The sequence below is a fragment of the Mus caroli genome, chromosome 6 (genome assembly GCF_900094665.2).
Source record: "Mus caroli chromosome 6, CAROLI_EIJ_v1.1, whole genome shotgun sequence".
Taxonomy (NCBI): Eukaryota; Metazoa; Chordata; class Mammalia; order Rodentia; family Muridae; genus Mus; species Mus caroli.
The window spans coordinates 20861634-20888932 of record NC_034575.1 but is presented as its reverse complement, the minus strand read 5'-3'; positions in this window follow the sequence as shown (position 1 = coordinate 20888932).

Below are 27299 nucleotides of genomic sequence, written 5' to 3'. Positions count from 1 at the left end.
CTGGAAAGAGAGGCCCATTGGACTTGCAAACTTTATATGCCCCAATACAGGGGAATGCCAGGGCCAAAAGAATGGGAATGGGTGGGTAGGGAAGTTGGGGGGAGGGTATGGGGGACTTTTGGGATAGCATTGGAAATGTAATTGAGGAAAATATGTAATAAAAAATATTAAAAATTAAAAATAAATAAATAATATTTTTGAGGAAATACAGATCTAAGTCTTAAATCTTTTGCAAAAATATTTTAATAACAAATACCATCAATAGTTATGTGGCTTTGCATACACAATAATGTTTCTGTCTTTTGATTCTCTTGAAAGTCAGTGGTGCTTAACAGCAGCCCCAGAATCAGTACCTTCTCTTGCTGCCTGATAGTCTGACAGTTTAGATTCTCATACCTCTTGCAAGCCATTATGCCAGTATTGTGAGGGTGGATTCCCCTTAAGATCAAATCAAAACTTGTTTCAAAGCTAATACATCTTCAAATGCAGCTGCGGTCATAACCTGGTGTCATCTCCCTGTTACTCCTTTGCTCATAGGTTTTGCTGGAAGGATGGAAAACACTGCTGAGTAGAGCAGCTTTGTGAATGTCTGGATTTCTAGAAATTGTGTTTCCAATACCATAGCATCACTAAATAAGTTCTCTTTGATAAGTTAGTGAATATCAACTATTTATACCCAGTCTCATGATTATCAGTTTGTAAGTATCATCAATTAGGTAAATCTTCCTTGATAAGATAATCTCCCCAAACCTTCAAACTCCCTCAGTGTAAAGCTAGTCTTAGCTTTTGAGAGTGGGAAGAAAACTGAGAGAAAATTGATTTTTCAGATATTGATGGCAGAGTTGGGAAGTGAGCTAAGAAGCCCTGGGCAGCACAATTATGGCACCTTTATAACTTTTATTTTCTCCTACTAGCTTAATGTTCGCTATGAATAATTCTGCATCATAGTTGTTAGATGCACTGTGCTAATAACAGTTGGCAATGTTATCATTCTATTAATTAATAGTTGCATGTAAATATTTCAAAATATTAAGTCCCATCATTTAAAAAAAGATAATTACAAACAAAAGAAAAATGTACTAATACAACCAAATAAGAAGCATACCTTTAAAACTTTTTAAAGAAAATAATATTTATCTGATTGCAAGCCTAAACACTGAACCGTTTTTAATGTCTCAAGTAATCATATAGTCAGTGATGAGCGTTAGGAAACTTCTTGTGACTTAACTTTCCATGATACCTCATAAACACCACATACACACACACACACACACACACACACACACACACACACACACACACACACATTTCATAAGCACACAGTAGTTATAATAAAGATCCTGGTATGTTTTTTTGCATTGCTTTTAAGTATCCTGTGAGATAATTGTTGTGCATTGTACTTTTTCATTAGTTAATTTATTTATGCACTCTACATACCAATTGCAGCCTCATCCTCCAGGTCCCCCACTTACGTAACTCCTCCTCCCATATCCCCTCCCTTCCTCCTCTGAGAAGGAGAAGGGTCCCTTGAGAATTGTATTTTTGTCTCAGCATGTATTTAAGCAGTTCTTACAGTTTTATTTTTAAATTATTTCAGAGAATTTTTGCTATTAGTCATAATATAGTAATAAATGACCTTTATTTGCTTGATTTGCAAAAAGCTTACAAATGTTTTCATGAGCTTTGGTGTCAGAACTGTAACATAAGAAATGAAAAATAGAGGGGAAAGGATTTCTTATACCAATTTGCAAGCATATCTGGGAGGTGATGCCAGGCAGGTGGACAGAGGAGTGACAGAAGTAAAGGGAACAGGAGACCATGGATGCTTCTGAAGTTTTAAGTGTGCTTAGGTTAACAGTTCTGCTCTCAGTTCACGTGGGACTCATATGCATTCCAGTCAATTATTTTAATCCCCTGAGACAATTCTTTCCTGAGCTAGAAAAAGTTCCAAATATGCCTCTGCGTCTCAGGTGCTATTAGACAGCAGAGCATCTAATAAAATTAAGACTATATTGAAAGTATGTTACAAGTTTAAGGGACAGCATGCATTTCAGTCTCCTAGTTATGAATATTGCCTGGAGTATGTTATTTTAAATGGAATAGTTTAATATTGTATACCATTAAATGAATCATGTCTTCGACTTGACTTTTTAGCAAGAAGCTGGAATGGGAACTTGGTTAATTGGTTCATTCTGTCATAGGAGCACGTATACTGATTAGAACACAGACTCTGCAAATACCGGCAAGGTAGAAAACAGCTCTCCAAAGTGTTGTTCCACTTAACTCTAGTCATAGTTATATGCAGAATACCTATGCCTCAAAAGCACTGCTCCTCATATTCATTCATTTGTATTTAATGCAAGGCAACAGTCATCTACATAATTATTTTCCTATTCTCTTTCCATGTTTTGGCTGGTACACTAAAAAAATGTAAGTAGACTAAATGGAGACACATCGTAGCAAATGTTTTTGTTTGCCCAACCTATAAGTTATGAACACACTGATGCTCACTGGTTTTCTGGCCATGAAAAAAAATTACTTATTTGTCTGAAACTTACTATTTTCTAAAGTAGACATGATAACAATAATGTCCGTTTTAAAAAGTGACTATGAGGGAAGTTATGCAAATATCTATAAGGTACCAATGTTTCTTTGATCACCAAGAATGAAGAAATGATTAGGTGCATGTTGTAAGTTTCGGTTTTCATAACCATATGTGGTGGTCTTAGGATTTCTCTCAAAGACTAGCCCAAGCTGAAGAGTTAGAGGCTGTGTGGATCAAAGACAAGATAGCCCAGCTGACATAATACTAAATAAGACAAGGTTGACCCAGCTCAGAGCAGTGGAAAGAAGTCAAGAACCTGAAAATAAAAGTAAATACTCATTGTGCTTATTGGAAGTTTTAGAAACTTGATGCATAACATTACTATGGCAAAGATTACTGTTTATTCCATGTATGTGTGCATGCATGTGTGTATGTGTGTGTGTGTGTTCTAATATATATGTGTGTGTGTGTGTGTGTGTGTGTGTGTGTGTGTGTGTGTGTAAAATCTTTAATAAAAAGATTGAGATAAAGCTATGGTTGTAAATTAGGACCTATAATTCAAACAAAACATAAAACATAGATTAACACAATGGGCTTTGAGAAGTTCATAGTATAATATGTAGTACAAATAATAAACACATATTTGAATATATAACACCTACACATGCATATTCTAATTATATTTAAAGCATTTAAAGAAATTGTTAAAGAGGCAGGGGGATATCTAAGCTCAATATTAGCCTGTTCTACAGAGTGAGTTCCAGAACAGCCAGAGTTACAAAAAAAAAAAAAATGAAAGAGAGGGAAAGAGAGAGAGAGAGAGAGAGAGAGAGAGAGAGAGAGAGAGAGAGAGAGGAGAAGAAAATTGTTCAGAACAAACTGAAAAGACAAACTAACTTCCCAACACCTATGCTATGATTTAGATTCACATGGTCTGCCTCCAAGACTTTGTTTTAATATTTCTGTGAGAGTGTCTTTCAACATAGATTTGTTCATACCTCAAAAGCTTATGCGCTTGTTGTATGTAAGTTGATTCACAAAGTGTTTCATAAAATCTCAGAGATGTAATTTATACAGCAATCATGAAATAAAGCACCGAAGTGACTTTGGCTCCATTTCCTAGAAATTGAGAATTAAAATTGGTAATCTAAATAAATGCAAACTAAGACGAAATCCCTTTTGGCAATGATATACCCATTTGGATAATCAACAATATAGTGAGTCCTGTGGATATTTCAGTATGCATAGGCATTCTGATGATGGGAGTGGAATAACCATTTTATCAGTAAGCTTAATAGGAACTGGCCAAACTAAGTAATGGAATGCTTGATTGTAGTGCTGTCAGAGTCTTAAGAACAGCTTTTCTTCTCTGGAAGCCTAAGCATGTGGATAATGCAAACAATGAAAGGTCTTGCAGCAAAGAGTGTATTCCTGATCAGATAATATCGTCCTGGAATTCTACAAATAAGGGGAATCCCACACACACACACACACACACACACCACACACACACCTGAATCCCAGGAGAACTGAGGTATCCAACCCAAAGAAAAATTTTCATCAGTTTTGCTGAATGAGACGTCCTCCTACTGCTGAGTCCCCAAAGGAAAGAAAATATTTTCTGTTCTAGAAGCAGCCAGCCATGCAGCAGTGCGCAGGAGCCCTCACACGACTCACTGTTCTTTCAACTCTAATCTCTTTTCACAGTGACAAATGAATCACAGAAATCAATCTCAAGTCTGACTCTGAAAATTTTTTCAGAGGATTTTTTTTAAAGGTGAAGATGTGTAACTTAAGACTTCACAATAAGAGACAGACAAAGTGAATGTGTACTTTTGCTGAAGCCAAATGTGTCGTGATGGGGTTGTAGATCTGGGATTGTAGAGAAATCTGTGAATCCAGAGCTAGAACTCATCAGAGTCTGAATCATAAATCCCTTATCCCTTTAGCTACGTGATTTCTCATTTGGGCAACTTCTTCAAGACTTTATTTCCTCACTTAATAAAGAAAAGAATGTTCACATATGATTTTGGTTTGCCTTAGGTTTATGTTTTTTTTTCCTTCACATTCTAACAAAGGCATTGATCAGATGTCAAATAGTCACCATTTAATCCCACAGTTATTTTACATTATATGACTTGGTAATATCAAGTGGTGTATTTTCTGCACCAATTTGTTTATCATAGTCTCCCTAATTAAATGACTTCTTCCAAAAAACAAAACAAAACAAACATTGCTTTCTATTTTAGTACAATGTTTAGCTCTGAACACACTGAAGCTATTCTGCTCATAGAACAAACTCACTAATTATGATAACTGACAATTCAGCTTATTGTAAAGAATAAGATATTGAAGTATTTGTGTGGATGAAAGACACTGCCGAAATCATAATAAAACAAGAGCAATCGAAACATACACTGACACTATTCCACATGTGAGTAAAGTTCTATATGTCTGTGGCTCTTTCTCACATAGAACCCATGTCTTTCAGGTAACACTGGGTATCAATTAAACCTTGGCTCTGATCTATCTTATTAGATGAAATTGCTGTCAGGTAAGCAAGCCTCTTAGTGGTTGCTGAGCTCCTGTTGCTACTCATTAGGAAATTCTAGAGCCACAAGCATAATAGAAGCACAGAGATTTATTGAAGTTCATTTTATGCTTAGCAAAAGTACCATTATTAGTCTGAATTGACAAAGTTTGCCTTGTATTAAATTATCTGCCCTTTAAAAAGGCACATAATTGAAGACACAGAAAAGAATCAGTAGGATTCTCTCTCAGATAACAAACATAGGACTTCTGTGATAAAGTTCAACGCAAGTACACCCCTAAGCTGAGATTTGATGGACCCTTGTTAAATGAAAAGAAAATAAATGTGAAATGTATTGTCTTGTAGTTAAATTCTTGGACTTTGAATGCTGGCTCTATTATCTTTAATTTCATTTTTTCATTCTTAGCACAGAAATCTGTATATGCATGTATATATCTGCAAATTTTATTTGTGTTTTATGATTATACAACTGTAAAATTATTCTACATCTGCCAATTTAGAATTAGTTTTAAAACAAAATCTCTGGATAATAATATAGATAGTTACTCTATATTACTCTATACTCTATACTCTCTATATACTCTAGTTACTCTATTGTTCTTATGATTAGAAAGGAATAACAAATAAAATTATGAGAAAGTATAATTTTAAGACCCATTTTACCAAATGAATAAAAGCTGTCTTTTAAAGATATGATAATTAATAAAACAATATGCCATATCACTAAAGAGTTCTTTTTCAAGCCCTATGGGTAGTTTTTAGTAGATACATTGCTAAAAAAAAAAAATTATCTTTTGAACAGGCCTTAGCTTATTTATATAGCACCATCTTCTGGTAAGTGTTAAGAAAAGCAGCTGATCTTATATTTAAAAAAAAAAAAGTCATTGAAATCATTTAAAGGATGTAATGAAAAATTGATCTTTTGTTACAAATGCCTGGAATCGCATTTTACAGGGAATTTTTGTTAACATTTTATTGTTATATAAATTTGCTACTTGTTAACCTTGGTTTGTAAAGAAAAAACCTATTAAATTATTTTCAAATCGCACATATTCAATTAACCCAACATATAAGATAAAACTGTAGAGAATATATGACTTTATATATGGTATGTAACTTCATATAAATATATACATATAGATTTCATGCCTATATAAAATTATATATGTTCATATTACTCATATATGTGTATATATGTGCACATATATGTATGTGAGTAATATGAATTTTTATGCATTAAGACCAATACTACAAAATGTAGTCAGTATCAATAGTAACAGAAAAGCAATAAATCAATGTAAACCACTTTTCTGAATATATCTTTTTAAAAATTCATAAGCTATTTGAGAATTTTGTACTATATGTTTTGATCATATCCATGCTCTCTAAATCTCCTCCCAGATCTAACACCCTTCCTTATCCACTCAACTTTATGGGTTATTTTCTTTTATTTTCAACCTATCAAGGAAAATTGTGCAGCCCAAAATTCTTCAATGTGTAGTTCACTTACCAGTAGCTTAATAGTTAAAGAAGACTGACTTTTTCTTTGCCAGCAACTATCAGTTTCCTGCAAATCCTGGCAGTGGGATTCCATATCCACCTCCCCTGTTCATACTTTTATCAGGTAATATGGTCTAACTTAAGGCATGTATTCATCTTGAGCATATGGTGTCATAAGCTCATGTGTGCAGTTGCCCTGTTGTGCTCAGGAAGTGTCATGTTCTAGAATTCATCCTCTTTTCACTCTCTTCCACACTCATCTGAGAGCCCTGGGAGGGTTGGGTTAATATTTTCTCCCAGTATTGCTGAACTCAGAAGTCTGAACCTTACTATACCAATTTACAGTTATGTCCTTTCCCCCATAGACATTCACAAGCCAACCTGATGTAGAAAATGTCTTGTTAAAACTCTGTTCATAGGAGATGTTAGATTATGTCAAGTTAAAAATTAAAAGAGCCAGCATAAGCAGAAAAATTTAACTTTAATTTTCCTATGAAGTATTACAGAGTATTGTACAATGTGTTTTGACCATGTTCACCCACCTACCACAAATCCTTCCCAAATCCACTCCTCTCTGACCTTACCCACTCAAGTCTGTGACTTCTTTTACCTTTATAAACTTTCAGGACCAATTTATGCTTTGTGAATATACTTTAAAATGTAGTCTTCCACTGAGGCATGTTTAACTTAAAAGGAGCTACACTCAGGAAAGACTGTTTTCCCCAACTCCCACCCAATAGCTAACAAGTGGAAATTGCCACACAGTTAGGGTTGGGATTATGTGTTCAACCATCTTCAACAAGCTGGGAATTGGTCTGACCTAGGTTTGTGCAGGTTTTGTGCATGTTGCTGTAACTGCTGGCATTTCATATGTGCAGTTGCTCTGCTGTGTCCAGAAGACAGTATTTCTACGTAGTCTTCTATCACTTCTGGCTCTAAAGTGTGCTTCGGCCCTCTTATGCAATGATCCCTTAGCCTTAGGGGCAGGTATAGTATATATGGTCCCAGTAGAAAAGAGTATTGTGTTGTCTGTTATTGTGTACACCTCAGCCAGTTGAGAGTCTTTCATTACATACAACGTACTGCAAATTGAGGTTGCTCATATGAGGGTTAAGAGATGTATTTATCTATAGGTATAAAAACAGGTTATAAAGATTTAGTTAAATTATCTTGTCCATTTACAAAAATAATTGATAAATAGTAAATAAATTATTAAAATGCTAAATAGCCAATAAAAAGGTATTGAATTTCTGCCAAGACCTAGGGCCTGTTTAGTCATAGCTTTATAACCTGATAATTTCACCAGATACGTGTTCTGTTTAGTCTAAGTTCTTGGCTTGATAATTTTATGTAATGTATATTTAAACTTGTGGAAATGGACTTGAATTCAATCATAAAATGATGTTACTCCCATCATGTTCACACCACTATTGTGTATCTGGACATGTCTCACCAGAATCATCATTGTAGCTTGTAGGTTTTGTAGCTGGGTATGATTCTCCTTTGCTAGCTTACACAACAACAGTCAGCATTATGACGCCAAGCCAGTAAGGATGAAGCTTCCAGACAGTAACATAGACTATATTTTACTGAATTCTATAACTTAAGTATGTGGTTTATTCAGCAAAAGTACCTCTTTGTTAACAGTTGGCCTGTTGGTATGCCCCCATAGAGAAACCATGACAAATTTACAACTTCCTTGAAGAGTCTATGAACACCATTCTGACTTTGTTACTGATAAGCAGTAATATTACTAATAAACAGCCTTTCATCATCTACAGTTTCAACATGGATTTGCTTTCTGTTTGGGATATAAAAAGCTTGCTATATGTAGCAGGGGATGGCCTAGTTGGCCATCAATGAGAGGAGAGGCCCTTGGTCTTGCGAAGATTCTATGTCCCAGTATAGGGGAATGCCAGGGCCAGGAAGTGAGAGTGGGTGAGTTGGGAAGCAGGGGGAGGAGGGAGGGTATAGGGGATTTTGGAGAAGAAACTAGGAAAGGAGATAGTTTCTGAAATGTAAATGAAGAAAACATCTAATTTGAAAGAAAGACAGAAAGAAAGAAAGAAAGAAAGAAAGAAAGAAAGAAAGAAAGAAAGAAAGAAAGAAAGAAAGAAAGAAAGAAAGAAAGAAAATAAGTTAGTTTGATAAAACTAACCACTGTGGTTTGTCTTCCAAAAGCCTATATATTGCTGTTTGGTTTCCAGCCTATGGCTCTTAGAGAGGTATGGCCTGGTAAGAGGTAATTAACCATCTGTGAGCAACCCTTGGAAAGAGGTCTCTGTCTTTGTACTGTTAGCTCATTGAACACTCAGGAGGGAAGCTTTAGAAAGCTTGGCACCTCTCCTGTAACCCTCTTCTCAAGTCCTTCTTGCTGTTATCACACGACTTTCTACCTTAGCTTTCCACTCATGTTGCTATGCATGAAGTTGTGCATCACTCCAGATGCAACCACCTCTCCTGTTTTGAACTTTGAACCTCTCAAACTGTGGGACAAAACCAAAACTATTTTCCTAATGAATTTCTTGGTCTCAGTTATTTTATTAGATCTATACAAAACCATCTAGAACAATGATTGTAAGGGTTGGTTGAACCAGGCAGATCAGTGCATGCCTTTAATCCCAGTATTTGTAAGGGAGAGCCAGAAAGATTCCTATGAGTTTTAGGTCAGCCTGGTCTACAAAGTAAGTTACAGGATAGCCATAGCTACATAATGAGATTCTATGTGGGAGAGAGTATGAGAGTTGGTTAAAGGACTAAAGAGATGGCTCAGCAATCAGGGACATGGGCTGATTTTCTAGTGGACTCATGTTCTCAATAAATAATTAATAGCTCAAAACTCCAGTTGCAAGGTACCTGCCACCCTCTTCTGGCCAATGTGGACACTACAAGCAATGGTGCACAGACAAGCATACAGACAAAACATTATAACATAATTGTTTTAAGAAAATGAGTGATTGAAAAACTGGACACTTGGGTACAAATACAGTGCCGTTGCTGAAACAAAGACAATATAAAATTTGAAGAAGGAATACTCAATAGCTAAAATAGTAAGCATTTAGGAATTTGCGCAGGATTTACCAGTTTTAAAAAAAAAGTTAGATTGAAAGGCAATATCAAGTGAATTCTATAAAAGCAGAAAAGAGAAATACAGTGATAATGTGCTCTGACACAAAACAACACCTGCTACACATGACAAAACTGCATAGCTTTTTAGTGTGTTTTCATTTTGAAAATAAAACTGGTTATTATCCTTCATGTAGGGAAACAAGGTTAAAGGATATTGAAAATATGCCATAGTGACTGAGTGGAGCAGCATCAGGTAATATCAGAGGTAGAAGCACTTTACCACCAAAGGGATAGAGACAAAGATATTGGAAGCTAAAAATAGAATTAAATATATAAATGAAAATAAAACAAGAAAAGTGTCCATTATGCATTTAAGAGATAGAAAGTTAACCTTTAGGAATTACAGTAGGGGAAAAATGGAAAGCCTTATGACACTACCTCTTGTCTGTCTAAAAAACAAAGTGTAAATGGTTCAATGGTATGATAACACAGCACAGTATTTGATACACAGCTTATATTCCCCAAGTATCTGTAATGTGCTCAAGACTACTTAAGTGAATCAATTTTACTAAAATAAATCTCTGCATAACTAGACATTGGTGCTAAAATGATTGTTTTTCTTTGGGATCTAACTTAGTTTTCTTTGTCTTGTATCCCTAGAAGTGATTTGAAATGTTATCCATAAGATCCATGCCATGGGACTCTATTATAAACTAAGTCTTGGTACAATGAGATCCTTTTGGTATTTCAAGTAATAAATCCCTTTGGATAGGGTCAACACTACTTTGACTTTATCCTAAATTCTATATTCCAAAAAATAGTAGTATAAGGCTACAACCTCGCATAGGAAATATATGAAAGTAAACCCTCCAAAAAATGGTTCAAATATAATACCTAAGATGTATTTTCAATATCACCATATAATGTTACAAATTTCTATTGTGTGAGTGCAAACCACTGTCTCATGAGATCTATGTACCAAATAAGAGCTGCCAAGCAAGCTGAATTCAAAGCCAATTTCTAATTCATTACTTTATAGGGAGCTTTGAAATATGCTCATTTAAAAACCTGCAGCACAACAGCAAGTCTGTAATGCCCGTGTAATGTTGCCAAGTAAGAGAGCAAAGCACGGATGCCGACACTTCATTATGTATATTAAATTCAGTCTCGCATTTCAGATACATGTCAGATGCCACCACCTTTAAGGATTCACAAATGAGCCGATCCTGTCTCCTGTAATGTGAACTGTGCGGATGAGAAATTTTATGTTAAACTGCTCTTCTCTGCTTACACACCTTTAAAATATTCTTTTGCATCCCAGATACTCTGGATCACAGAAATTTCCCAAACACTCCATCCATCATTGTAATCTGGTTACCACAAGGGTGTGATTCAACCGTCAAAGGTGAGATGGAGCATCACAGGTCATCACTTCTTAGTAACTAATGACTTCAATTGTCACACCATGTTAGCTTGAGGGTTTTTCAATGAGAATTACACTATCACTTTTTTTCCAAGACACACAATCAAATTACAACTATATATCTCTATACCTGTGAGTTATCAAAATAGAAAGATACAGTTGCATCTACAGTGTTTGCCATTTTAAGTCATCTTTGCTTGTTGCCCAGAGGTTAATTTACAAGAAACGTTAATTCCCATCTTTACCTAAGATGATTCATATCATTTTTGAATACTTACGTAATCTTCTGAGAGATCAGAGTTTCTTCTAAAATTTAAGATTTACAATCAATTCTGTCTTCAACTCTGATCTCAGAGCTTAGCTGCTGCAACCCATTGCAGCTTCTCTGGAGACTGTTCATGGCATCCATTCTGTCGAACAGTTTGTAGCAAAGGATTTTGTACAACCTTCTATAGTGAATGCTTTCAGACAGTGGTACCTGTGGAGGTTCCACCGTGACCTGCATAGCAGGAGTTGCCACATCAGCTATTTTTGCTATCACAGTGCTTGGTGGAATTTCCCTGCCATGGTTGAGAGTTCTGCTTTTGGCCTGATGAGAGAGACCTGTGCTGAGAAATGGAAACCTATGCCATTGGCTGCTGGCATGAGGTGATTTATGCCATCAGTCACATCTAGGATTGAGCTTTTTTTTTTTTTTTTTTTTTTTTTTTGGCCTTTATCAGCCTGCTGCTTTGCAATAAAGTTGAGCCTTGATCAGAACTTTGTCTTGGCTCCATTCTTCTCTCATCCTTGTCCTTTAATTCCCAGACCCCTATTCGAGGTACCTACGTTGTCTTGTGGTCGCAGGTCGACTACAGGTACCAAATATATAGTCGATTTCCTTATTCAGTTCTAGAGTGGCTTATGGTATAGTGAGTGCTAAGAAAACTGGAAAAAATGTGGTCCATTTTGAAATGAGCATTGTACATTTTAAAGCCCCTAAATCCAAGTTCATCTGTTCCTACCAACCACGGCCACATTTAATAACCAGTAGGCTAGAAAACATTTTAAAAACTGTATGTGTCACACGCTGATGACTTACACTGCCAATGCATTATCCCTAACTCTTTTATTACAGTTTCATCATTCCTGACTAATTGCATGTTCTGACAGCTTCTATAAAATATGTGATACTGAATAATAACTATTGACTATTCATCCTGCAGAAGCAGCAAGTGTAGCCAGGGGGAAATATGTCCCTCATGATACATCAGGAAATGCTATTTATTCTTTATAATTCTGTGTTAATTTGGGTTTCAGCAGTAGTTAGGGAATTTGTGCATTAAAAATTTCTAATTTCATCGACATCCTTAAATACATTCACTGGCTCATTGAAAAATTGTTCTATAGATGATTTTAACAATTACATCCTCCATATACTAAATTTTAAAGTTTAGCTTTTAAGAGAATTTTTTTTCTTACTCATAAAGAGAAAGTTGAGATTTGTTTTATTATAAATAGACATTACATCTTGATAGCAGTCATTATTTTTCCTCAAAACAATTTGATTTCTACCCAACTTAATACTATGTTTGGGTATGATGTGTGTGTATGTTAAAGGAATTTTCTTGTGGTACAGATGAAAACTTTGTTGCAAATCAAATTTGTCATATCAGCAGCTCATCTGTCTTCACTGAAGCATTCCCATAATGCAATTCAGTCTAGAGGGATCCTTCCAGTGATGGTTTAAATAGGAATGGCCTCCATAGTTCATATTTTTGAATGCTAAATCATTAGGGCATAGAACTCTTAGGAGAATGAGATACGTGTGACATTATTGGATGAAGTGTGTCACTGGAGGTGGGCTTTTGGTTTCAAATGCTCAAGGCTGACCCAGTGTCTCTCTCTTTTTGTATGTATGATCCATATGTAGAACTCTCTGTTCCCTTATCTACATCATGTCTGCCTATTTGCCACAATGCTTCCCTGCTATACTGATAATTGACTAAGTCTCTGAACCTGTAGGCCAGTTTTACTTAAATGCTTTCTTTTATAAGAGCTACTGTGGTCTTGATATCTCTTCACAGAAATAGAGCATTTATTAAGACATACTTGAAAACTCAAGAAAGTAAAAAAAATACTACTGATGGCTGTTCACTGAAATCACAAGTATATCTTATTATGTTACTATATACATTCTGATTCTTTATCTTAATCATGCCAAGAATCCAAAGTGACGTGCTAAGTGACCTAAAAACATACAGATGACTTTCTGAATAGTTTTCTCTGAAATAAGTAAAGTATGGCTTAGGTTTTAATATAGACAGTGAAGAAAAATACTATTGTGCTGTCCAATCATGTTAATCTAGCATAATCTAGTCTGAGGCTTAGAATATAGTAATATGTGGTAAATTCTAAAGAAAACCTTAACACTATGAGGACATGTGTAAATCAGCATTTTCTTACCTTAGAACACAGTCAGGTCAAACACAGTGAAAACTGACTGATTGAAATAATGTTTGTTTATAATTTACAAATATTTTATGTGAATTGTGATGTGTTAACTTCTGATAATATTGATAAGTTAAATCTCCAGGTTAATGCTTAACCAGGTTTACAACAGTAATGATAAAATGGTAGTAAAATGTTTCCGGGCACATAATTCCATCCAATGTGTTATAATAACCTTTGATTTTTTTCTGCTAATATTTGGATATTATGAATGTAGAGTATGGTTTTAGTGCAACAGGACATAACACATAAACAGCGACATTTAAATAGGATTAGAGGACAAAGACACAGCCAACACAGTCTCTGTTTCCTTACGGATATAAATATATTCATGCTCAAAAAAAATCTGAGCAAGATGTGCAGAGAGAAAATTGTATATTATGTTGTATATTATGTCAAATCATGAAATCAAAAGCAATAAAGTTGGATATACGATATGAAAGAGCTTTAACCTTCTCTCTCTCTCTCTCTCTCTCTCTCTCTCTCTCTCTCTCTGCCTCTGTGTGTGGGTGTCTGTATGTGTGTGTGCACATGCTCTATAAATTTTAAAAGATATGGTAAATGATAACACATCTTTGAACATCTAAAATAGCAATCATGAAATAAGGAAGAAAAGCCTAAGACAATGAAATCAACCCCAGTGGTAAGCAAAACAGTATTAGCAATTCATTTTATGTCATTTTTATTCAATATTTGAAATAAATAATTTCATCACAAATTAAAAAGTCATCATTATTTTTCTGTTCAACATGAGCTAAAAGTAAATGCATCCAAACACAACCCATGCAGCCTTAGTAACTCATGAAATAGAGAACTATCACTCACTCTTCATATGCTGTTCACACCACAGCCTACAGAGAAGCTCACACACAGGATATTTGGGATTCTCAGAAGAAGAAGGCATGTACCTATTATACCTGTACCAATTGGAATCTTTCTTTCTAAGGTGTCCTCTAGGCTCAGAATTGATTTTGATATCTTTGGTTATCAAAATAGAACGAGTGATTAGGGATTCAGACAAATGTATTGTCTTTCCTCCTTTCCAAATCTTCTGCTCACTAAAATTTAAAAATTTAAATTAAAACCACACAAGCATTTTGTCATCAGCCCTCAAACTGCATGATAAACTATCCGTATGCTACATTAATTAAGAACTGTATTAATTTAAATGCATTCAAACAACATTAATAACACAATAATTTATTAATCATGGAAGGATGCTTTCTTTAGAGAAACAAGGGTAAAATTGTGACAACTTTTTTCTTAAGTGCTCACTAACTTTAGGAATAATGAACCTGGAATAATAAGATAAAAGGCTTCTAACATGGTAGATTACACAAAGCCATGCTGTGTAAAAGTTTAATTAATGAATACACACACACACACACACACATTTTCCTCTATCTTCCTTTGCCCTTGATCCACCTTTCCTACCCCTAAGCCTTTTCTTTACTCCTTCACCCCATTCTCTTACTAAAGGCACTATCATATCTGAAATCAAACAAAACGTGTGACTTAACTCATAGTTAGAACTGATACAACCTCTCTAGGCATACAAGAATGCTGACCCCCAAAACAAGCTAATCAAATATTAGCATTGTATCATTGTGGTGATATGAAGCTTCTTCATTTTTTATTCATGGTCAAAGATTTAAAATGAAAGGGAGAATAATAACAGCTACAACATACACAAAATAAAACTATAGGATTTTCAATGTTCAAAATTCATGGCTATAAATAATATATTCTCAATAATAATACCATCAAAATTTTCCATAGTCAGTTGGGCAGTTGTGGCACATGCCTTTAATCCCAGCACTTTGAGGCAGCGACAATGGATCTCTGAATTTAAGGTCAATCTGGCCTACAGATTAAATTCCAGGACAGCCCAGCCTACACAGAAAGATCCTCTCTAAAAGAAACAAAAGAAAGTTCATAGTGATATCTTAATATTCTATAAGAAAATTTATATGTAGCCCTGTTTCCCTAATTTGGCTATCTGAAGTTCAAGGGTCATGTACTTGATGTTAACATTTTTAAAGGAGAACATCTTTGTTTTTCATGAATAACATTTTCTACTGTCTTCTAAGAACTTCAGTTAATAATCAAATTACAAATAATAATTGCCCTTGTCAGCTAATTTGTCACTAAATTTTTAACTAGAAAAAAAGTGGGTAGATGTTAGTTGTAGTTAGTATTTTAAAAGAACTGGTCTATTTTCTCCTTTGAAATGACTATTCTGGATGGCCTTTTCTTCCATCTCTGCTCCATATTTTGCCCCTATATTTCCTTTAGACAGGAGAAATTCTGGGTTAAAAATTTGGATATGTGTGGGTGGCCCCATCTCCCAATCATGGGCCTTGGGTCTCTAGAGGTTCTCCCTCCCCTTGCTCCGATCTAAAGGAAATATAGGGGCAAAGTGTGGAGCAGAGAGTGAAGGAAAGGCCATCCAGAAACCACCCACCTGGGGATCTATCCCATATACAGACACCAAACTCATCCACTATAGATGTCACAAAGTGCTTGCTGACAGGAGCCTGATATAACTGTCTTCTGAAAGGTTCTGCCAGAGCCTGACAAATACAGAGATGGATTCTCCCAGCCAACCACTGGACTTAGCACAGGGTCCCCAATGGAGGAGTTAGAGAAAGGACTGAAGGAGCTGAAGGGGTTTGCAACCCCATAGGAAGAACAACAACATCCAACCAGGCCCCCCAGGAGCTCCAAGGGACTAAATCACCAACTAAAGGGTACACATGGAGGGACCTGTGGCTCCAGCTGCTTATGTAACAGAGGATGGCCTTGTCAGGCACCAATGGGAGGAGAGGCCCTTGGTCCTTTGAAGGCTTGATGCCCCAGTGTAGGGGAATGCCAGGGCCGTGAGGTGGGAGTGGGTTAGTGGGTGCAAAGCACCCTCACAGAAGCAGGGGGGATGGGATAAGGGTTTTGTGGAGGGGAAACCAGGAAAGGGGATAACATTTGAAATGTAAATAAATAAGATATCCAATAAAAAATGTTTCAGGGAAAAAAAAAAAAGAAATGACTATTCACCAGTCATGTAGCCATCTTACAAACATGAAGCTGATGCTATGTGAGAGCTTTTTGTTTTATTTTATTTCATTTTATTAAATTTTTCTGGAGAGCACAATTATGTTAAATGGAAATTTGTTAACCTGCATTTCTCAGACCTTTACCAATTGACACTGGATTGTATGCTTAGAAGTAAGCTTCAAATTTTTTTTTTGCTTAAAGTCACTGGATTCTTTTCAAATGAATTTGGCAAAAAGATAATGAGGGCAGAACTAACATCTTTGAGAAGGTTAACTAACTATTAACAAGGGTCAATTACCATGTTTAAAGACAATGAGATCATAAGCAAATATTAGTAAATATTAAAAGATTACATAGTCATCACTGGCTTGAGAAGGAAATGGCACAGGTTAAATAAATAGAGGTCAGTAATAGGGAAGGGCCAATGAGTCAGGATGCTTTTCCAACATTAGGCCCACCCTGCTAAAAATTAGCATGGCCAAGTCAGGTTGGGATAGGTAGATGAAAGAGAGCAACCACACAATGAAGTCCAACTTTCTCTTTTCTCGGAATCTGTAGTGAGATATTAGGTTCAGTATTTTAAGAAAACCCTGAAGAAACAAGGTTTTAATCTCACCTTTCTATATTCATTTCCATGAAAAATTATCATCTTCTAATTAGAATAGTTTAAAATACACAGATGCCGCAAACAAAACCTCTTACATCTATTCAGCAGAAACATAAGGACACTGAAATACTCTAGTTTGTCAATACACATGTAAATGTAGCTGAACAAAAATTTGGCAGAAAAGCAAACATATTGTCATACAAAAATACAATACAGCCAAACATAAACACAGTTAAATGAGCCAAATCATAAGCCATCTAAATCAGGAAGGTTTGCTAGGAAGTATGCTTGCGTGGTGACTGCCCTGGCAATGTTCTAAACTGATTAAACACACACACACACACACACACACACAAAGCATTTAGATGATCACCTGTGTACAAAATTCCTATTAATTATCTAATATTTATTAAGCTCCTATCATAATTTATGTATTATAATAAATACCAGCTTATAAAGATGAGACAGAATGCAGCCCATGCTTCTAAGCAGCTGGCATTTATTTCTTTAATGTATAGGTTTCAATAATTATAGATCACCTTATGTTTGCTGAAAATTGGTGGAATATGCTCCATCTCTGGTTTGCTATGGTCTTCACTTTACATCATCATGAAAGAATAAAATCTACTGCTGCTGTGGTACTTAAGCAAAATCCAGGCAGCAGAAGTCCATTTCTCTTAACAGTGTCTTACTAATACAGAAGTGGATGCTTACAGCCAGCTAGCCGTTAGACAGAGCACAGGGCCCCCCATGAAGAAGAAAGAGAAAGTACACAAGGAGCTGAAGGGGTTTGCAGCCCCCTAGGAGGAACAACAATATGAACTAACCAGTAATCCCAGAGCTCCCAGGGACTAAACCACCATGAAAGAAAACACATGGTGGGACTCATGGCTCTAGCTGCATATGTATCAGAGGATGGCCTAGTCGATCATCAATGGGAGGAGAGGCCCTTGGTCCTTTGAAGGGTCTATGACCCAGTATAGGGAAATGCCCTGGCCAGGAAGCAGGAGTGGGTGGGTTAGGAGCAGGGGGATGGGGTAGAGGATAGGGGATTTTCGGAGGGGAAACTAGGAAAGGGAATAACATTTGAAATGTAAATAAAGAAAATATCTAATAAAAAATAAGAGAGAGTGTCTTGTTCACCCATCTTTTCATTCCTCAAATGTTACTGAAGACCTGCCAATGCCATAGCTTTTACAAAGAGCAAGAGTCAAAGCAAAGGCAAACCAGTTTAGTTGTTTCTCAGAACTTTGATGCTTATTCACTTCCCCCAAATTAAGGCTCCCACAATTTTCCATCTGTCTAAACATTCTGTTTTCCTGCTGTTGATGTTTTGGACTGCTTATCTCAAGATTATGTAAAATTTTATTCATCTCCAACATTTTATTTGGCTTTGAGTCCATTTCTCTTCTTAATATAACACATTATCTCATGTTAATGTTCTGATAAAAATATGTCTTCTCTTTTGTGTTATATAGATGCATTTATACACTGACCTATGGATCACATATTCAAACCAAAGTGGCTGAACATTACTAGAGGTATTCCACCCTGAGAAAAATCTCAGATCTTTCAACTGCTATAACAATTCATTCATATATGTTTATGTATATATTTGTGTGTGTGTGTGTGTGTGTGTGTGTGTGTGTGTGTGTGTGTGTGTGTGTGTGCACGCAGTGTATATTGTACATACAGGAACTGTGTTTATAGAGACCTGCTGTTAAGTGTTTTGGTACTTAACTGCACCATGTGAGACTACCAATAGGATGATTGCAGCTTCTGTTTTAGATTACTTGGCACATCTTAGACCTTTGACTTTTGGACATACTTATTCATGTGGCCTAAAATGAGCAGAAGACATTTGCCTACAAGAATACAAACAGCATCCAATTCAAAAGCAATTTGTCAATCTCTGTTGCAGCCAGGCTAAATTCATAGTAAGTAGACTATGATTTCTAACAATTTTCAGTTTTCAGACTGTGTTTTATTCCAAGTCTTCCTTGATAATTTTCTTTTGTTCATGTTCTAGGCATTATAAACTATGTCATTCCAGTTGTTATGTGTTTCTCTTTTTCCTTATTTCTTTTGAGATTATAATGTAATCACATCACTTCTTTCTTCCTCAACCCCAAATCTTTTATATACCTTATTTGCTCTCTTTCAAATTTATGATATACTTTTTCATTAACTGTTGTTATATACACTTGCATATTTAAATATGCGTATATGTATCTAAAATATAACATGCTTTTTGAGTTATTCTTTTATGTGATCTTAGAAATCAGGTGAATCTCTCCAGATGATGAAATTTGACCATGTAAAGAGGCTATATATTTGATCATGGTCACAGACTCAAGTCTAAACACTAAGACTGAGTAGTGAGAGATTTTATCTAAGGCTGCAACTGCAGACAAAGCTACCTAAGAATGGACAGTAGAAGGGATTAAGATTGAAGTAGTGAGAGATATTAACTAAGACTAGAGCATTGAGATTTCAGTGGTATTAGCAGTAGACCCCAACCAAAACTATCTGCCACCAATCTGCACAATGACTAAGGGCTGACATCTTTAAGACATTCTTTGTGATACTAAACCTATCTTTTATAACTCACTTATTTCCATTTTAGATGCTTATGTATATAATATATTCCTATGAGAAGTAACATGTCATGTTTGCCACTTACATGTCATTGAACAATCAGAAATATCTGCAGGGAGGTAGTTTCTTTTGAATGCTTTCTTGTTTTTCATTTCACCAAAAAATACCGTACACAGTATTTATTGTAAAATACAACATTATTTTCTGTAGCATTAAAACATCAGTTAAATGTAGTCACTACAATGATCCTTTAATCACATTGATTTATAGTTGTAACCCCAATACAAAGATGTAAAAATGTGTTTCTTATATTAAAAAAAATAGATATTTTGAACATAAAGTAATATGTGGGGAACTTACACAGTACTAAAGCCTATATTTACATATTTTATCATGTTATTAAAGATTATTAAAAAAATTTAATGGTGATTTTACTTCCAATTTGTAATATGGATTTTACTTCCAATATGTAAATAGCCATACTATTAAAAGTTGGCTGAGCTCCAACCATTATGTGGAGGGGAACATAGTTGCCACAGCTAGAAAAGATTGCAAAAAATATGTAAATTTTATTTATCTTGTTATTAATTGAAATTCTACAATGAAAGGCAAAGGAGAGATGGAATAGTTTGTGGCTCTTAATAGTTTAACTCACAGAGATGGAGAATTGCATTTAAGTTTAAATGAAATGAATCACATCTGCATCCAAATCTGAGAAAGAGCTGCCGTGAGCCTTCTGTATTCAGCTCATATGCAGCTTTCCTCTCTACTCTTCTTACCCCAATTATCTCCTCATTGCTAGTGTAACAGAGAGCATTATCCAAGTGTCCTCTATCATCTCTGTGGTTTACCACACTCACTCTCCATGGAAGACTTCAACACCCTTTTGCTAATAGAGAAATGTGTTCCTTTCTTTAAATAGCATCTACTATTGTTAATTTTAATAATTATGCAGGTATAAAAGCTTATCATAGTAGAAATAGCTTCAAACTTGAAGCTGGAGTTGAACTAGGGTTCAGTTCTTTGACCTGTAGTAATAAATTATAAGAATTAAATGAAGTCATGTAAATGTGTAAAATTTAGTCAATACCCAGGATGAGTTTCCGATGAAAACATATATTGTAAAATGTAAATAGTGTTTATTTCCTATAGACTGAGATGGAGATGAGAAGAAATAGACTTCAGTCCTACACAGTAAGTTACAGCAACATTTGCATTTGGGACAAAAGCTCCTTATTGAAGAATAGCCTCTATTACAAAAGGCCCTATGCAATGATCGATTTGTATGATTTGCTTACTCTTCTACTTCCTGTCTCACCGTCCCCTCACCCTCTTTACATTTTCTTCCTAAACTAGACCCCACAGGTTACAGCACTGAAGAGCTGTAGCATTATTAGTTATCAATTACAAGCTTGTCCAATTATTTTGTTCACTAAGTCCATATATGAAAATCAGATATGTAAAAGATAAATAATATTGATTTAAAATGTTTTATTACAATATTTTTAAAAGATACATGGTTTTATTAAATTGTAAACAATGGAAATTTGCCTCTTTGTATATTCAGCCATGTTTGAAACACTGCTTTTAAAACTCTGGACAACTAAATAAATTGAAATGACTACTGGCTTTATCTGTTTGATGGTCCCTGGGTTCATTTTTTTAAACTACTGTTTTGACTCTTCTCAGTAATGAGATTTTGTTTTAGATGAATTATACATGCTCTTTTAAAAGTTTCGTCAATATGCAGATGAATTAAAGATTCCAGCTCCTCCCCTTCAAACTGTCAAAAATATGTCTGAAAATAGCTCCTCTCACTTAAATATTTATTATAACTTCCTTACTTTGGCTTTATACCGTTTCATCTAGATTTGTAAATAAATATTCACCTTTTCCTCTTCTACATTTTGTCTATTATTTTTATATCTTATGGCTTTTTATGGAAAATGAGAGATGAGATCAGTCCTTTGTTTCAAGAGGTAAATGTTTGCAAATAGTGATATCACCATATGTCATAAAATAGTGATTTTAAATTGTTTATATTGGCATTCATTTATTTAGTGTGTGTTTGTGTGTGTACACACACCATAGTATACACACAGAGGTAAGAAGACAATGAGAGGTAGTTCTATCCTTCCACCGTCTAGAGTCTGAAGATCAAGTTCAGCTTGTCAGTCTGCAGAAAATACATTAACACACTAGGAATCTTAGTGGCCCAGCGAGTTGTAATTAGTGGAAATTTCATTACAGTAAATTTTGTAAAAAGCTACATTTGCACTTTTATTATATTTTCGGTATTACAAAACAGAAAACAGTTTACTTAATGAATAACTGTAATAAAATACGTCTTAATAAGAGCACAAAATACCTTAAATTTATTTTCTAATGAGTACATTGATTTGGGGGGGGTTGCTATTACTATTTCTGTGTGAATAAATTCCTCAAACATCCTAATTTTAAGAAAAATGGTACAGGCATTCTCTGTATTAGGTCCTACTGAGGTTCTGTTATGGTGAAGCTATGTTGTACATCCATCGGTTTTGCTTTCTCTGTCTTGATGCTCTCAGCAGGGAAATGCTAATGTGCCTTAAAATGTATAATAAACTATTATCCACAGGCAAGTGAGCTATTTCTATGCCTGAAGTTATTAAACTTCTGTTACTTTGAAATTAATGCCTAATTACATTAATGGATCTTATTAAACACACTTATTCAGCATTAAAACCTCCTGGATCAATGAATCTTTATAAAACAGAATCTTTCCTTTAAGACTGTTCCATACAAAGAAACCAGTACCTCATTTCAGTAGCATACTGTATTTACTTCAGAACAACTAATACATTTAATGTGGTCTCCAGTAAGCCTGTTACCTGTACTTTCACCTTACCTTACTCTCCATCTACACACCAGCTACCCAAACAGAACTTAAGATGCTTCAGCAGAAAAGTTGACCCTGTGGAGGAAATTTAAAAATAAAACCTTTAGGATGCGTTCCCTTGGTTTGATCATTAGCTTAGCGTGAGGCTACCAGCTTCCTCTTGACCATCTGAAGTGATGAGTTGGTTACTGCTCAGCCAATAGCCTTAGCTAAAACCAGATATGTTCATGCGTAGTAACACTTCTCTGTAAGAATTAACACTTTTCAGTCTAACACCCTTCAGAACCTATGTGTCTGCATAGAGAGATTTCAGGGTCAGTTGAAGACTAAAATTAATGTTTTTTATAATTACAAAATTAAAAACTTTCAGCCATAGTAAAGAATTTCATAAAATAAGTCAGGGATTTTATTGAGGATTAAAGACCTAAAATGAATAAATGTTTCCCTGACAAGAAATAGCTGACAGAGAGAAAATAGCAGGGGAGGAAAATGACAAATAACAGTAATTTGCTACCCTGTGTCCTTAGTAAATATGCATGGAATGCAGCAGGAAATAGGAAAGGAGAGATTGTCTCTGCTGGACAAACTCAGGCATTTTATGTCTGATTTCACTTTCATATGACTCTCCTTACCTTTTAACTATGTCACATTTAAGTCCTGATATTTTAAAATTGATTTTTGTGTGTGTGTGTATGTGGTGGCTCTATGGCATTTCATCAAACTATTGAATCCATTATGTATAGCATATTGATCTTCAGTATTCCCTTGTCTAATAAATTCATCATTATGTTAATAAAGAAGATAAGAATTGTTTTTATAACTCTTCTTTGATTTGTTTTTATACTGACCACTTTCAGGACATTTTGCTTCCTGCTGCTCACCTATCAATAGTGCTTCATAGGTCAGAAATTCAAACCAGTCTACATATCATATGACTTAAATTTATGAAATTACACATACATGCATTTAACTGTATCTATTCCAGAATGAAGATGCTACAGTCATGGCACTGGAATAAAAATAGAAGCTGAAGAGACTCTGACAATGTTGCTTCTATTAGATATGCAATAAAGTAACTCATGTACAACTTCTTACTTAAACTGAGTTCTTACCTCATAGTATTCTACTATACCATTAGCCATTCTCTTCTTATATTTCTGAAAAGCGTCTTTAATAAAGGTTCATAAACACTTTAACCACCCTTCTAATCAACCACCCAACAGAGGTAGTGGAAGGGAAATATTAATAGGGCAAAGAAGGATATGGACCTGTTTAGAAATAGTTCTTTGGGGAAACTCCAATCTTCATTGTCAGGATGGCAGCAGTTGAGTTCCAGGACAATCAGAACTATACAGAGAAACCCTGTCTTGAAAAAAAAAAAAAAAACAAAAACAAAGAAACAAAAAACCAACAATAAACCTGCTATAAAATAGCAAAAACTAATATGGAGTTTTCTACAAAATTTCACACACACACACACACATACATATATGTATGTGATATGTATGCATGTATATAAATACATTAATTGTTAGGACAATGTTCCCAAAGTTTGAAATTTGAAAAAGAACACACTATAGTTTAAGTAAATTTTCAACACCTGCATTGTAAAAATTCATAATAGCATATTTCTTAATCCAAAAATAACATTTTTACTATTTCAAACCATCACTGCTTATATAGTAAAAAGACAAAAACTGCATGGTTATGTTTATAAATTGTATTATATTAAATATATATTAGGAATGACTAAAGATTATTATAGTTCATTACAAAATTAGAATTAACACTTATCTCTGCCAATTACTGGGCAATGGTGAGCAAATGTATGTAAACGTCTAAAGAGCTGCTAATCTTAATTTTACTCTAGGAAAGCTTTTTAGGTATTGGTATTGTTACTATTTTAGATAGTGCAAGATGACTTGACCTTTCATGTTTAAGATTTCATGGTTTTATTTCTCGATTCATTTAGAATAGTTAATTAAACAAAGTTGAAGGTGGAAGTTCAGGAATGAACAAAAAGGAAGAATATTTTAAGTTATGTTGGGCTGGAAATATTTTCTCCATGATCAATAATGATCTAACCATCAGCACTAAATATATAAAGACACCAAAATACAGTTCTATGATCAAGGAGCAAAGCTGAAAAAAAAATCACCCAATAGAGTATGTTGAGTAATTTCTGGGAAAAAAAAGGAAAGAGAAGACAAAGCTAGGGGTAAGAAAGCATTTCATCAAAGCAGTGGCAGAGACTAAAGCTGACAAGTCACGCAACCTGACATAGTTGAAAGAAAATGAAATGACAGCGACAAAGTACTGAAGGAAAAAAAAAAAAAACGTTGAATTCGACGACCTTCTATAACCATAGAAGATATCTTTTAAATGATGGCTAAATGAAGACATTTTACTATAAACCTCCAAGTAGAATCACATAAGATCAACTGTGCAAAAGGGTTTAACAGAGTAGCTCAAAAAATAGTAGCATAATAATACACAAATAATGTGAGAATGAAAAGAAACCACATGTCTCTGGACTTGTCTGATTTAAAAAATATTCTACAGAATTTGAAGTGCATACATGCCTGTGTTTGCATGTGTGAGGGAGGGAAATGGAAAAGTAGATACAAATATCCAAGTTACAGACCTGGAGACTAAACTGGTGTATTACTGTACCACAGAGAGACTGTGTAAGTAATGTATAGTTCAATTTAAAATAGATTTTAAAGTAATTAATCTATTTTCTCTTTCCACAATGAAAATCATGTAGAGCCATACATTCTAGAGTATGTGTTTTGGTTAATACTATTAAATAAGATTTAAATTTTAAGAAAAATAAAAACCGGCTAAAATGCAAACAGAAAAAAAGTAATAAAGCTAAAAAGATCAATAAGACAGAAAATGTAGAATATAGGAACCCATAAGCAACTGTGTTCTTTAATCAATACTAATAAATTATAAGTCTCAAAAATAATGGCAGGAGGGAGATAAAAAGAGAATACATGGTTGGAGAAGAGACAACAAATTGCACTCCTTCATTCTCCTTCATGACCAGACTTCACAGATATCACTTGTTTTGGGAGTGAAAACTTTATATGCACAAATGCATTTTTAATGGTTTTCTCCAGATAAAATAATGATCCCACAAAACTATGAAATTTATGTATGTAGAGATGGAAATGTACAAGAAATGGTACTTTAATTAAATTTTAATTCTCAAAAATTCAAAGCACAGTTTTGTTAAAGTAAATGAGTCCATAATTTAAAGTTTCCTTAAGAACAGATATCCAGTCACCATCTGCACCCAGGAGCTAAGGTCCTCTGCAAACAGATCCCGCCAGGAAAGAGCTGGTCTCCCAGAAGTGCTCGCATTTCTGGTCTCAGAGGTGAAATAGCCACTTTCTCTCTAATAACTGTCTAAAGCAGGACCAGCCAGAAGCTCACAGGGAACAGCAACAGTAGGGCATCTGGGACAGGATTCTTCTGGTCAATATCTGCACCTGGAAGCTATGGATGTTGCACAGCACACTGTACACAGGTCCTACCAGGAGAGAGCTGGTTTCCCAGGAATACTGACACAGGTTTACAGACCCACAGGAGGAACAAGCTCTAGCCAGAAACAGCAAGACCAAATAACACCAGAGATAACTAGATGTCAAAAGGCAAGTGCAAGAACCTTACCAAGAGAAATCAAGTCTACTTGGCAACATTAGAACCTAGTTCTCTCACCACAGCAAGTCCTGGAAAACCCAACATACCAGAAAAGCAAGATGTGGCTTTAAAATCACATCTCATGAGGCTGATAGAGGATTTTAAGAAGGACATAACTAACTCCCTTAAAGAAATACAGGAGAACACAGGTACACAGGTAGAAGTCCTTACAGAAGAAACACAAAAACAAAATACAAGAAATAGAAGAGAGTATCTCAGGTGCAGGAGATACTATAGAAAACAAAAATGCCAAAAGGTCCTAATCCAAAACATCTAGGAAATCCAGGACACAATGAAGAGACAAAACGTAAGGATAATAGTTATGGAAGAGAGTGAAAATTCCCAACTTAAAGGGCCAGTAAATATCTTCAACATAATTACAGAAGCAAACTTCTGTAACTGGAAGAAAGAGATGTCCATGAACATACAAGAAGTCTATAACCACCAAATAGATTGGACCAGAAAAGAAATTCCTTATGTTACATAATAATCTAAACACCAAATGCACAAAACAAAGATAGAATATTAAAAGCACCAAGGGAAAAGAGTCAAGTAACATATAAAGACAGACCTATCAGAACTACAGGAGACTTCTCGCCAGAGACTATCCAGGGCAGAAGATCCTGGGCAGATCTAATACAGATCCTAAGACAACACAAATTCCAGCCCAGGCTATTAAACAGAGCAAAACTCTCAATACCATGCATGGAGAAACAAAGATATTCTATGATAAAACCAAATTTACACAATATCTTTCCAGAAATCCAGTCCTTCAAAGGATAATAAAGGGAAAACTCAAACATAAGGAGGGAAACTATACCCTAGAAAAAGCAAGAAAGTAATCAATTTTTCAACAAGCCTAAAAGAAGATAGCTACAT